The sequence below is a fragment of the Callospermophilus lateralis genome, chromosome 2 (genome assembly GCF_048772815.1).
Source record: "Callospermophilus lateralis isolate mCalLat2 chromosome 2, mCalLat2.hap1, whole genome shotgun sequence".
NCBI lineage: Eukaryota > Metazoa > Chordata > Mammalia > Rodentia > Sciuridae > Callospermophilus > Callospermophilus lateralis.
Genome location: NC_135306.1, coordinates 27,724,760 through 27,740,291, shown reverse-complemented (window position 1 = coordinate 27,740,291; position 15,532 = coordinate 27,724,760). Strand labels below are relative to the sequence as shown.

Genomic DNA, 15,532 nt, shown 5'->3' with positions numbered 1-15,532 from the left:
AAAAGAACCGAGGATGTGGCTCAGTGGTAAAGCATATATCTTGGTTCAATTTCTAGCATATGTATATATATGTGTATATGTATATATATATATATATATATATATATATATATATATATATATATATGTGTGTGTGTGTGTGTGTGTGTATTTCATAATTGAAATTACTGAGAAACCTAGAAAAAATGACATTCTGGAAACAGTGAGATACTATTTCTAAATATACACTCCATTCAAAAAGTCAGGGTTCTTAGAGAAGTGACAGCTTCCAAGAAGTAAGATAAGAAAGCACAAAATGAGCTTAAAACATCTTGTTTTGCTACACAAAGACAAGTGCTATGTCTGATTTTGCCCCAGTCATTGTTTGCTGACCACAAAATTGGATAATAGTTGTATTATTTTCTGTGTTAATAATAATATTCTGGTTATGGTAAAATAATGCCTTTGATTGATTGATTCTAGGAAATATTGATTGAAACCTTCAGGCAAACACAAAATCATTTGGTTATTTTTGGTCCTCAAAAACACATCCCAGACCTCTTCTACACCAATTTTTCCGCTGGTAAAGAGCCTAGAGGGAGACAGGTCAGCAAGCTTCCATTCATGGAGACACATGTCAATTTCTCCTCCTTTCCAGATACCCCAAACCTCAAATAGGCTCTTTTGCAGAACCTTCTTATGTCAGATGAATTAGAACAAACTGTGTCCCCAGTTTTCCACAGAAACCATGATACTTTTCTTATATAAGTATGTCAGAGAAAGGGCAAAGAGGAATGCTGGTTCAATTTATATAAAGACTCCATGAGAGAGATGCCAGGCTCTAATAATTGGTGCTTGACAGAAGAAGTGGTACGTAGGTCTTTCATATTCAATTCAGAATATTTGCTTCAATTCCTAAATTCTGATTCTATGGAAAAGTCTATATTAACATCCTCTACAAAGGGAAATACGATGAATATGCCACTACAATGGCACTTTGTGCAATTTACTGTCTTGACAATCACACAGGAGCAGGCTTTATTTACTCCTTTTTGACAACAAGGAGACTACAGTTTAGAAAGGATGAATAACATACCCAATACTATTTAAGTAGTTTGTGATATAATAGAATTTACACTCCTACCATCTGTTTTCAAAGCCTATCTATAATGTTTTCCACTCAGTTGCCACAAATACACCAGAAACACTCATTCCAGCTATCACAAGGGATGATTCCAAAGAAATTCATTGTCTTTGAGACAGATGGATCAGAACCTCTTAAAATCTTGCTGTATAGCAAACTTCTGTTCTCTGAGTTTCTAGTTGCACAGGACTAGTAAAGGCAACGAATAAAAATGTTTCTTTAATATTTTGCTTTTTCTAAGTAAGGTACTCTATGATTACCCAATGATGCCATTTATAGTATACTTCTTAAATTTATGTTCAAAAACAAATAAGAAAAATATATATTAATGGTGTTACACATGGTGTTTGGATATTTGTATATATTATGAAATCTCTAGATTGAGCTAATTACACATGAAAGACCTATATTTCCCATTGCTGTTACTGTTTAACAGCTTACTGAAACAGCAAATATTTCATAGCAGATTTCATATCTTTATTTCTAAAGCTATAATTTAGCATAGGGGTCGCTACACCATAAAAGACAGAAATAAGCCCCCCTATAGCTTGTAAACTGTCTTTCCTAAGGAAGTCTTGGAATGTGAGTTTTGCATACATAAAGAAGATGGTACCATAGAATATGGTCATGATGGTCAGATGGGCAGAGCAGGTGGAAAAAGCCTTGTCTCTCCCTGTGCCTAGGTTAATTCTCAGGAGAGTGTAGAAGATGAACATAAAAGACAAGCAAATGGTCAGTAGTGCAAGAACCAGGAAAAACCATATTTGACACATTATTAACAATGTAAGGTTACAATCTTGAGGGATATATCAGCACAAGGCACCTTGAGAACAACTAAGATCTCACATAAGAAATGGTAGAAAATGTTCTTCCTACAGAAAGGCAGAGATGCATGGCAAAAGGTGTTTGCACAGCTGAATTGATTTCACTGGATAGCCATGATATTGAGGCCATCAGTGCACATACCAACTTGTTCATGATTATGGGGTATCTCAGAGGGTTACAGATGGCCACATAGAGATCAAAAGCCATCAAGGCATGGAGAAAACATTCTGTTGACCCCATTGCAATTCCAAAGAACATGTGTACTGCACATCCAGAGAAGGAAATACTCCTTTTCTTTGATATCAAGCTCACAAATGTTGAGGGTACAGAAGAAGATGTGTGGCATATATCCAGAAAAGAGATACTTGCCCACAAAGAAATACCTGGGAGTGTGAAGATGGGAATCAGAGATGTTTGCTGTGTTCAGAAGACCATTTTCAGTTAGAATCACTAGGTACATAATTAGAATCAGAACAAAGAAAATGATCTGTAGTTTGGGATAACCAGAGAGTCCCAGAAGAATAAATTCTGTCACAATGTCTGGTTTACCTTATCCATGTCCCAGCTTTCAGGATGTCAAAGGAACATCCAACACAGAATATGTTCAGGGTCAAGCAACAAATATGACAAACATCTTGTAGAATTGTTTCTCTAGGGTGATAGTATGTTTCAAAGCTGTCATTCTGTCATCTTCAACAGTGTTTGTGCCAAAAATGTGATATGAAGATATTGAGAGTTTCTCTGCCATGTTTCCGTATCTGGAGATTTCTCTAGGATCATAAACAAATTCAGAAGCAACTTTCCTTATTGTTGAAGAAACTCCCAGTTGACTTTTTTAAAAGCCCAAGAATATTTCAGAAAGCAAATCTGACTTCTTCATTTAGTCAAGTGTAGTAAGAGAACAGTGAAGAAGGCAAAAGAAAACAATGACAGAAATTCTGATTCAATGTTTAAAAGCAATATTCTTAATTTCAAAGGAGGTTTGCATATTTGTTTTTCGATCTGAAATTCTGAATTTCTTTTTAGTCAGATAAATTTTCACAGACCAACCATTAGATCATATCAAATTGAACCACATACAGAGCAATTTAACATCCATTCAAAGTTAGACATAGATCTCATAGAAACAGTTCACTCTTATTTTGTGTTTTTTAGACATGACCATCTCATAGACCAGCTCTGCACATATGCAATGAAGAATCTTTGACTAAACAGTCTCTCTTCACTTGTGTTATTCTGTGACTTTGAAATTATTCTATTTGTTTAAGTGAACCTGGAGAAAACAGTAATAATGCTTAAGTATACAATATATACAATATATATACAATATATACTTGTATATATAAGCATTATATATAATGCTTATATATACAATATGTGTGTGGCACATGCTGTTTTACAAAAATAAAGCTAATCTTTCATTATTACCAACTGTGGTCACAGTTATTCGATCTCTTCATAAAAATTGGAGCATGAAGCTCAGTTCTCCGGCAATGAAGACTAAAGTTTAATGAACAACAACATCAAAGGTGATTATACCTTATTTTCCCACCAACTACAATCTGAAGATTGCTGCCCTGGTGAAATAATAAAGAATTAACTTAATTCAGTGTGTCGTGTGTGTGTGTGTGTGTGTGTGTGTGTGTGTCTGTATTTTGTCGGCATACACATTGCTGGAGGATCTTATTAATTAAAATTATTGTTTAGTAATACAGCAAAAGGTCTGTGAATCTGTCTAATAAATGTCCAGGTTGTGATGAACTAGCTGGTATGATGATATATTCAGAGTAAAATACAAAAAGGGCTGGATATGGCTTAGTGGTCAAGTGCCCCTGAGTTTAATCCTCAGTATGTCCCACCCCAAACCAAAGTTTAATGTTTAGGGGGAGTGTTATGGTTCAATAAGTTTAAGTGTAAGGTTACGGTTAGGGAATGAACATATATATCAATATATATATATATATAAACATAGATGAAAAGTAAATATATATGGTTTCTTATCATAGGATTAGTGTTAAGTGTATAGTTATGGTTTGTTTTCAAGATAGGGTAAGAATATATAAATGATTACATATAAAAATCTTTGTGATTTAATATGTAAATATAGATCTCAAAATATATATAAATATTAGTATAAGTATATATGGTTTATGCATAATTAGTTTTATGTTTAGAGGTAGGATTAGGGGTAGGACTAAGTTTAGAAGTAGGGTAGGGTTAGGGTTAGGGTTAGGGTATGAACACATATGTCAATATTTATTAATATGTATGAATATATATGTGAAAATTTATGAAATTTTATAGGAATAGACAGAATTTATATATGGATAGTTTTAATGTATGGTATGGTTTGGGTTAAAAATGGGGTATGAGGGTTGGGATTGTGGCTCAGTGGTAGAGAGCCTGCATAGCATGAGTGAGGCACCGGATTCGATTCTCAGTACTGCATATAAATAAACAAAATAAAGCCCATTGACAATTAAAAAACTATTTTTTAAAGGGTATGAATATATAAAGAATATATGACTATTAATTTATATGCAAGTATATGTCAAATTATAAATGAATATTTATATAAATATACATTTACATATAAATAGTTCAATTTTTAGATTATTATTAAGGTTAGTAGTAAGAAGAGTTAGCATTAGGGTCAGATTAGGGTACAAACACTTATATAAATATATACGAATATTTATTTTAAAATATTTAGAAATACATTATAAATATATATGTTTTTATATGTACATGGTTTTATTGTTAGGTGCATGGTTACATTTTTCTTTAAAGATAGAGTATAAATCTATACATAAATGTATGTGATTATACATTTGAATTTATAAGTAAATACATAAATTTATGCGGCAAAAATATGAATGTATTTGGTTTCATATATAAATGGTTAGTGTTTAGGAGTATTGTTAGAGTTAGGATTAACTTTATGGGAAGTGATAGGATTAGAGCTAGGATATAAACATAGGTATCACTATATAGGAGTATCAATATATAAATATATATATATATATATATATATATATGAATATATGTGTGAAAATACATATAATAATCTCTATAAATACATAAGGTTTTGTATAGGGCTATGTTTAGTATTAGGTGTATTGTTACAGTTTGCTTTAAAAATAGAGTATGAATATATTAATGAATATATAAAAATTTATTTGTTAATAAATTAATATGTATATCAAAATACATGTGAATCTTCATATAAACATTTATGGTTTTATATAGGAATCATTTTAAATTTAGGAGTTGTGTTAGGGTTAGGGCTAATTTTAAAGTTAAGTTATGGTTAAAATTAAAGTATGAACACATATACCAATTTATATGAATATATGTGAATATGTATTTGAAAATATTTATAAAATACTATACAAATATATATGTTTTTACATATGAATAATTTAGGGTAAATGTATGGTTAGGTTTGGTTTAAATAGGGTAAAATATATAAGTGAATTTATATGAATACATAAATTAAAATATGAATATAAATATATATTTCAAATAAATATGAATATTCATGTAAATGTATACAATTTTATATAAAATAGTATTATGATTATGGATAGTGTTAGGTTTAGTCTTAACTTTGTAGAATGTGGGTTAGGGTGGGAATACAAACATGTATCCACATATATGAAAATATATATGAATTTTAAAGTTAGGGTTAGGACAAGAATATATATCAATGTACATGAATATTTATGTGAAAATTTTACAAATACATAGGTTTCATATTTGCATAGACTTATGCTTAGTCATGTTGTCACAGTTTTATGTAAAATAGATTATGAATATATAAATGTATAACATAAATATATATAAATGTACATAAGAATTTATATGGAATATATAAATATATGTCAAAATGCATATGTATATGAGCATAGTTTTGTAGGTAAATATTTTTAAGTTTAGATATAATGTTAGGGTTAGGATTAGGTTATGAACATATATATCAAAATACATGAATATATACATAAATGTATATGTAAAAATGTATATACATAAATATTGTTCATATATAAACTGATATAGGTTTTGATGTAAGGTTATGGTTTACTTAAAGACAGGGTATGAATATACAAATGTATTCATATGAATATATGTAAATATATTTAGATAAATATGTAAATATAATGATAAAATATAAAATAATATTTATATAAACATAGGTTTGGATATATAAATATTTTTATGATTAGGGTATTTAGGCTTAGGACTTATCTGTAGGCATAGCGTTACATTTAGGATTAGGGTATAAGCATATATATATCCATATATAAATATCTATCAAAATTATATGGATATATATGTGAATATACATGGTAAATATATAAATACATATTGTTTTACATACAAATACTTCTAGTGTCAGGTGTATGGTTATTGGCTGCTTTTAAAACAGGGTATGAATATGAAAGGAATACACATTAATATATATGAAAATAGTAAAGGAGGGAATACTTACTTCCAAACTCATTCCATGAGGCTAGTATCAACTTGATACCAAACCCAGACAAAGACACATCAAGGAAAGAAAACAAATATTCCCGATGAACACAGACACAAAAATTCTCAATAAAATTATAGCAAATTACACACAAAAACATATTAAAAAGATAGTGTACCACAATCAAGTGGGGTTCCTTCCAGGGATGCAAGGTTGGATCAACATATGGAAATCAATAAATGTAATTCATCACATCAATAGACTTAAAGACAAGAATCTTGTGATCATATCAGTAGATACAGAAAAAGCATTTGACAAAATACTTCACATTCAAAACACGGGAAAAACTAGGGATAGTAGGAATGTACATCAACATTGTTAAAGCTATCTATGCTAAGCCCAAGGACAACATCATTCTAAATGGAGAAAAATTAAAAGCAATTTTTCCATCTGAGCTGGAAGAAGACAAGGATGTCCTTCTAAAAACTGGAACAAGACAGGGATGTCCTCTTTCACAACTTCTATTCAACGTAGTCCTTGAAACTCTAGCCAGAGCAATTAGACAGATGAAAGAAATTAAAGTATTTTGAATAGAAAAAGAACTTAAACTATCACTATTTGCCAACAACATGACTCTATATTTAGAGGATCTAAAAAAGTCCACCAGAAAATTTCTAGAATTAGTAAAAGATCTCAACAAAGTAACAAGATATAAAATCAATATTCATAAATCAAAAGTATTTCTATACATCAGTGATGAATGCTCTAAAAGACAAATTAGGAAAACTACCCCATTTACAATAGCCTTAAAAAATAAAATAAAATAAAATACTTCAGAATCAATCTAACAAAAGAAGTAAAAGACCTCTGCAATAAAAACTACAGAACACTAAGAAAGAAATTAAAGAAGACCTTAGAAGATGGCAAGATCTCACATACTGTTGGATAGGCAACATTAATGTTGTCAAAATGACCATACTACCAAAAGTGTCATACAGATTTAATGCAGTTCCTATTAATATCCCAATAACATTCTTCAAGAAAAAGGAATCACAAAATTCATTTGAAAAATTAAGAGACCCAGAATAGCCAAAGTAATTCATAGCAAGAAGAGTGAAGCAGAAGGCATCAAAATACCAGACCTTAAACTATACTACAGAGCTATAGTTAAAAAGAAAAAAGCATAATATTTGTACCAAAATAGACATGTAGACCAATGGAGCACAGAATAGAAGACACAGACAAACCCATATAATACAGTTATCTCATACTAAACAAAGGTGCCAAAAGCATACATTGGAGAAAAGATAGCCTCTTGAACAAATGGTGTTGGGAAAACTGGAAATCCATGTGTAGCAAAATGAAATTAAACCCCTATCTCTCACCATGTACAAAACTCAACTCAAAGTGGATCAAAGACTTAAGCACTAGAACAGAGACCCTGCGCCTAATAGAAGAGTAAGTAGGCCCAAATCTTCATTATGTCTGCTTAGGACCTGAATTCCTTAACAAAACTCCTAAAGCGCAACAAATAAAATCAAGAATCAATAAAGGAGAAGGATTCAAACTAAAAAGTTTCTTCTCAGCAAAGAAAACAATCAATAATGTGAAGAGAGAGCCTGTAGAACGGGAGAAAAATTTTACCACACACACCTCAGATGGAGCACTAATATCAAGTATATATAAAAGACTCAAAAAACTTAACAAAAAACAAGTAAACTAATCAATAAATGGGCTAAGGAACTGAACAGACATTTCACAGATGAAAAAATACAATCAAACAACAAACATATGAAAAAATGTTTAACGTCTCTGGTGATTAGAGAATTGCAAATCAAAATTACTCTAAGCTTTCATCTCACTCCAGTCAGAATGGCAATTATCAAGAATACAGCAATAATAGGTGTTGGCGAGGGTGTGGGGGAAACGGTACACTCATACATTGCTGGTGGGACTATAAATTGTTACAACCACTATGGAAATCAGTATAAAGATTCCTTAGAAAACTTGGAATAGAACCACCATTTGACCCAGATATCCCACTCCTTGTTTTATACCTAAAGGACTTAAAATCAGCATACCACAGTGACATAGCCACATCAATGTTTATAGCAGCACAACTCACAATAGCTAAACTATGGAACCAACCTAGGTGCCCCTCAAGAGATGAAAGAATAAAGAAATTATAGTACATATACACAATAGAATATTATTCATTATGGCATTTTCCAGTAAATGAATGGAACTGGAGAATATCATGCTAAGCAAAATAAGCCAATCCCCAAAAAACAAAGGCCAAATGTTCTATTGAATATGCGGTTGTTAACTCACAATAAGGGGAGTGGAGCTAAGGAGGAGTAGAGGTACTTGGATTAGACAGAGGGGAGTGAAGGGAGGGGTAGCTGTATAGGGGTAGGAAGGATAGTAGGATGAATTGGACATTATTACCCTATACACATTTATGATTACATAACTGATATGATTTACATCATATACAACCAGAAGAATGTGAAGTCATACACCATTTATGTATGATATGTTAATATGCATTTTAATGTCATGTACAACTAGTTAGAACAAACAAAAAAATCAATTTTAAAAATGAACACATAAAAAGTTTAGAGTTTTGTTTAGGGGTAGGATTATTGTTAGGGTTAGGGTATATACACATATATTAATGTATATGATGATATGTAAGGATATATGTCAAAACATGAATATTCCCATAAATATAGTTTTATATATAAATAGTTTTTACTGTTAGGTTTAGCACTAAGTTGAGGGGTATGTTTAGGGTATGAATATATATATCAAAATATATAAATATGTATATTAATATGTATATAAAACTACATATGAAAAACCTATAAAAATATATGATTTTATATATGGACAAATTTCATGTTAGGTGTATGTGTATGATTGGTTTAAATATAGGTTATAAATATATAATTGAATCTATGTGTTGTTATCTTTGGTTGTTCTCTCTTCCCAGCACTTTAACTTGATTACCTTGTATATTGGAGACAAGAACTGTGGGAAGTCAGCTTGTTTACCTTGCTCTTCTCTGTACAACTATGACCTGACACACTGGCTGCACATTATAGAGGAGTTTTGACTAAAGGTGAAGGTTTACTTTCTAAATTCTTAAGCAAATTCCCTGTACATCATTTATGGACTCATGTACAGGACAATTTAATAGGCTCATGTTGTTCTCTTAGTTCTTTCTTTCTTTCAGTACTAACAAGCTGCCATCTAATAAGGAAAGAACAAGCTTATGCACCAAAAAACATAGTGGTCACCTAAGTCACTGGAACACTCACATCATTCATTAACCTAGTAATAATATTGAGAATTAGTTACAAAACTACTTGGTTTGAGGTTCTTTGTTCTTCCAACATACAGGCTCAATTTTTCATTTGTACAACAGAGACAGAAATTCCTACCTTACTTACCTCATGATTTATTTATTTATCTATCTATTTATTTATTTATTTTTAAAGAAAGAGTGAGAGAGAGAGGGAGAGAGAGAGAATTTTTTAATATTTATTTTTTGGTACTTGGCGGACACAACATCTTTGTTTGTACATGGTGCTGAGGATGGAACCCGGGCCGCATGCATACCAGGTGAGCGCGCTACCACTTGAGCCACATCCCCAGCCCCTCATGATTTATTTTTCAGAGAAATTTAGATACAGGTAGAAATTGCTTTATGGATTAACCAAGATGGGACAGGTTATAACAATGATAATATCTAACCATAAATCTATTTGGTACTAATATATTGGTATGTGTAGTATATTCATCTATAATATGAATTATAAATTCATATTTAGTAATAGTTAATTATAAATGAAAAGATATTCAGAACTCACCTTTACAATGGTACATTATTTCTACCTACTAGAAGAAACAACAACATTTTCCTTAACCTTTATATCAGCTATATGAATTAAGGTGGGGTTCATTAAGAATTGCCCAACTCCATAGATATGAAGGGTAATATGAGTTATACAGCAATTATTATAATTGTTTCCCAATTCCCAAAGCAATTAAAAGTGGTAGGAAGCATCTCTGGAATGGAGAAACTTCTGCTGTATTCAGAACATCATCCCACACACCCAATTACTAGTGGTGCTGAGACTAGATTGTGGCTGAATTGTAGCTCAAAAAGGAAACAGCATTCCCCTGCCCTTGTCACTTAGGGAAATGAACAAGTGTTCACCAAATGCACATTATGAAATGTGAAATTTTTTTTGGTTAAAATATATCAACCCAAGCTAAATTAAATCAAATCCTTGAGTTCAAATAATAATAACTAAAATGAAATCACGCAATTGTAAAAAAAATTATCAAAATATTGTGAATAAAATAAAACAGGTATTCACTATGAATTAAATGAACTGCCTTTTATCTTTTAGCTCACTTTCTCTTCATTTTTTAATTAAGTCCATACTTGGATGCCACCACCAAGTTTCTTTTTGGAATAAAAGATACACAGTACAATAAATAAAACCACATACATAGTTTTATGAGGATAATTATGCCAGAAATTTTAAACATTCATATCTCTTGTAATATTATTTTAACTTCTTATAAGTTATGCTGTAAAAACCTGGACTGCACATCTCAATAAATATTAAACCTCCAGTGTTTATACTACATCTACTGATAAATCAAAATAAAGACATGATAAATATATGACTTATACTTAATAAGAGGTACATTAATATTATATATTTGGGAGGTGGTTATCATTACAATTTTTTGGTTTTTATTGCTTTGAATTACTTATACAGAAGAGTGAGTTTCATTCTGGCTATACTTGCATACAACATGATTCCCTCAATGTCATTCCACATTGTTTCACCTCCTCTCCTCCCCCAATCACTTTCCTATATATTAACAGCCTTTTATTTCTTTCTCTTACTTTTCACATATTAGAGAAAACATGTGATAATTGTCTTTTTGAGAGTCTGGCTAATTGTGCTTAAGATGATGATCTCCAGTTCCATCCAGTTTCTACAAATGACATACTCCTTATGGTTGAATAATACTTCATTGTATACACATTCCACATTCCATATTCTTAATTCATTCATCTGTTAACAAGCACCTGGGCTGATTACATAATGTGTCTACCGCAATATATGTGGGTGTGCAGATATTTCTATAGTATACTAACCTTGTTTCTTTCAGATAAATACTAATATATACTAAAGGCATATTAAATTGTAGTTCTATTTTTAGTATTTTGAGTTAACTCTATAATTATTTCCATAGAGGCTGTATTAATTTACATCCCCACCAACAATGTACACAGGGGTTTTTTTCCACCTCCTCCCCAGCATTTATTGTTATTTGTATTTTTTACAATTTCCATCATGAGGAGGGTTAATGGAATTCTAATGTAGTTTTAATTTACATTTCCCTGAGAGTTAAAGGTGCTGAATGTTTTTTTTCAAATGATTATTGGCTATTTGCACTTCTTTTGTGTAGTGTCTTTTCAGTTCATTTGCCTATTTATTGCATCGGTCAGTGGGGGTGGTTAAATTTTTTGAGTACTTCATATATTCTATGCAGAGAATGTTAATCCTTTGGTGGAAGAGTAGCTTAGCAAAGACTATCCCCCATTCTATAGGCTGTCTCTTCACTCTGTTGTTTCTGTCACTGTGCAGAAGCTTTCTAATTTGATGCTATTCCACTTATCAATTCTTGCTTTTAATTCCTGAGTTACAGGAGTCCTATTCAGGAAGTCATTGCCTGTGTATCTTGATGGTTTTCCCCTATGTTTTCTTCTCTTAATTTCAAAGTTTAGGTCTTACACTTAGATCTTCGATCCATTCTGACTTGACCTTTATACAGCTTGAGATATGGGATCTGGTTTCATTCATCTACACATCCAGTTTTTCATCCAGTTTTCCCAGCATCATTTGTTAAAGAGGCTGTGTTTTCTTAGATTTTTGGTACCTTTGTCCAGAACCAGATGACTGTAGTTGTTTGAGTTTACTTCTGTGTCTTCTATACTATTCCATTAATATAAAGGCCTGTTTTTATGCCAGTACCAGGCTGTTTTGTTACTGTGGTTCTGTAGCATATCTTGAAATTGAGTATTGTGGTACCTGCAAAATTGTCTTTTTGCTCAGGTGCGCTTTGGCAATTGTGGGTCCTTTATTCCTCCATATCAATTTTACGATTGTTTTCTCTAGTTCTTTGAGTATATCTGTGGTATTTTGATAGGGATTGCCTTGAATGTGCAGATCATTTTTGATGTCTATTTTAACAATATTAATTTAGACTTTCCATAAGCATGGGAAGTATTTTAATCTGATAGAGTAATTTTGTGTGTGTGTGATTTCTTTATTTTTTTTAAATTTTTTATTTCTTTTTTCAGTGTTTAATTTTCATTGTAGATATCTTTTACTTCACTAGGTTTATTCCTAGGACTGTTGTTATTGTTGTTATTATTGTTTTTTTGTTTGTTTGTTTGTTTGTATCAGGGATTAAACCCAGGGGCATTCCACCTCTGAGTCACATCCTCATCCCCAGTCAATTATTTATGTTTTCATTTTGAGACAGGATATTTCTTAGTTGCTTAGAGCCTTACCAAATTGCTGAGGCAGGCTTTAACTTATGATCCTCCTACCTCAGCCTCCTAAAACACTGGAAATATAGGCACATGCCAATACAACTGGCTCTTAGGAATTTTGTTTATTTTGCTTTGTTTGAAATTATTATGAATGGAATTATGTTCCTGAATTTCTTTCTCAGTGGGCACATTACTGGTGCATAGAAATCCATTTATTTTTATGTTTATTTTTTAGCCTACTCCTTTAAATCAGATCTAGTAGCCTTGTGGTGGATGAAGCCTTTACGGTCTTCTAAGTATAGGCTCATATTATATGCAAACAGTGATAATTTGACTTCTTCCTTTCCTATTTGTATCTTTTTAATTTCTTTCTCTTGTTTTATTGCTCTGGCTAAAATTTCAAGAACCATATTGAATAGTAGTGGGGAAAGTGGACATCCTTGTCTCATTCCTTAATTTAGAGGAAATGCTTTCACTTTTCACTTTTTTCCCATTCATTGTGATGTTAGCTTAAGATTTGTCATATATAACTTTTATGATGTTGAAGTAAGAACTTTTTCCCCAATTTTTTTGTGAAAGGTGCCGCAGTCTGGCTGGGCACAATTCAGGAGCCACTTGTCAAAAAAAACTAACTTTATTTTTAGAACCACACACGCCAAACAAAACAGCTCCTCAGGAAAAACCCTCAGAGCCCAACTGCCACCACCGGCTTCCCACAAGCCACATTCCCAACCACCAGCCTCTCCACCTCCCACAATCCTCTTGCTCTTGAGGCCGATTGGCTGGGTCGTGTGGGCGGAGTCAAAAAAGTCCCCCAATGAGCAGCTCCGTGGCCTGAAAGGGCAGGGAAACAGCCCAATGAGCATCACCGCAGAGGAGCCAATCAGCTAGATGTTGCTGGGGCCGCTGTGAGCCAATCATCAGCTGGCAGTCTGAAAGTTTGCTGGGGCCCCTTTGGCTGTGGCTCTCAACAGAAAGGGATGTTGGAATTTGCTGAATGTGTTTTCTACATCTATTAAGATGATCATGCGATTTTTGTCCTTGATTCTATTTACATAATGTAATACATTTATCTATTTGTTTATGTTGAACCATCTTTTCATTCTTATAATGAAACCAACTTCATCATGGTGTATTATCTCTTTAACATGTTTTTGAATTTGGCTTGCAGTGTATTACTTGAGAAATTGTTTTGTCTATGTTCATCAAGGATACTGGCCTGTAATTTTCTTTCCCAACTGTATCATTATTCAGTATTAATATCAGGATGATAGTTGCTTTGTAGAATGAGTTTAAAAGCACTTCTTCCATTTCTATTTCATGGGAAAGTTTGGGAAGCATTGTTGCTTCTTCTTCTCTAAATTTCTGGTGAAGTTCACCTATGGATTCACCCATGCTGGACTTTTCTTTGTTGGGAGCATTTTAATTACTGCTTTAATCTTATTGCTTATTATTAGTCTGTTCAGTTTTTCAATATCCTCTTAGTTCAATTTTGGTAGATCATATGTCCCTAGAAATGTTTTCTTTTATTCTAGATTTTCCAATTTATCAGAATATTAGTTTTCAAAAATAATCTCATGATCTTCTGGATTTCAGATATATTTGTTGTAATATTGCCTTTTTTATCTCTAATGTTATTAATGTTCTCTCTTTGCTTTATTTGGCTAAAGGTTTATCAATTTTATATCTTTTCAAAGAACCAACTCTTTGTTTCATTGATCCTTCATGTTGGTCTTTTAGTCTCTACTTCATTAACTTCTGATCTTTATTATTTATTTCTTTCTACTTGTTTGAGAATTGGTTTTTCTTATTTATCAGAAACCTAAATTTGCATTAATAGTTTGTTTATTTGAGATCTCTCTGATTTTTAATGTAGGCATTCATAGATATAAACTCCCGTCTTAGAACTTCCCTCATTTTATCCCACAGACTTTGGTATGTTGTGTTTTTATTTTCATTTTATACTAGCAACTTTAAAATTTCTCTCTCTATTTATTCAATGGCCCAAACTTCATTCAAAGATATACTGTTCAATTTCCATGTGTTTGTATTCTTTTTGTAGTTTCTCTTGCTGTTGATTTCTAGTTTCGTTTCATCTGATGAGATACAAGAAATTATGTTAATTTTTTTCATATTTAATAAGACTTACTGTATGACGTATGATCTATTTTGGAGAAAGTTCCAGGAGCTTATGAAAAGGATATTAGATGGAATACTCTGGAAATATCTGTTATGTCCATTCAATCTATAGGTAATTTAATTCTGCTGAGTCTTCATTGATATGTGTGTGTCTGGTTGATCCTACAGCGAGAGTGGAGTAATTAAGTCAACCACTATTGTTTTATTGGTGGTCTATCCATTTATTTCTAGTAGTGTTTGTTTTATGAAATGGGGTACATTGATGTTGAAGGCATAATATTGTTGGATTGTTCCATTTACCAATATATAATGACATTCTTTCTCTTCTAACTAATTTTGTCTTGAAGTCTGCCTTGTCATATATGTGTACAGCTTCCCTTGC

At 31.9% G+C, this 15,532-nt stretch overlaps 1 pseudogene; it reads right to left on the bottom strand.

The window, feature by feature from the left end:
• Positions 1–1,560: 1,560 nt before the first annotated feature.
• LOC143385579 (olfactory receptor 13C4-like) lies at positions 1,561–2,586 on the bottom strand (annotated as a pseudogene).
• Between the last annotated feature and the right edge of the window lie 12,946 nt (positions 2,587–15,532).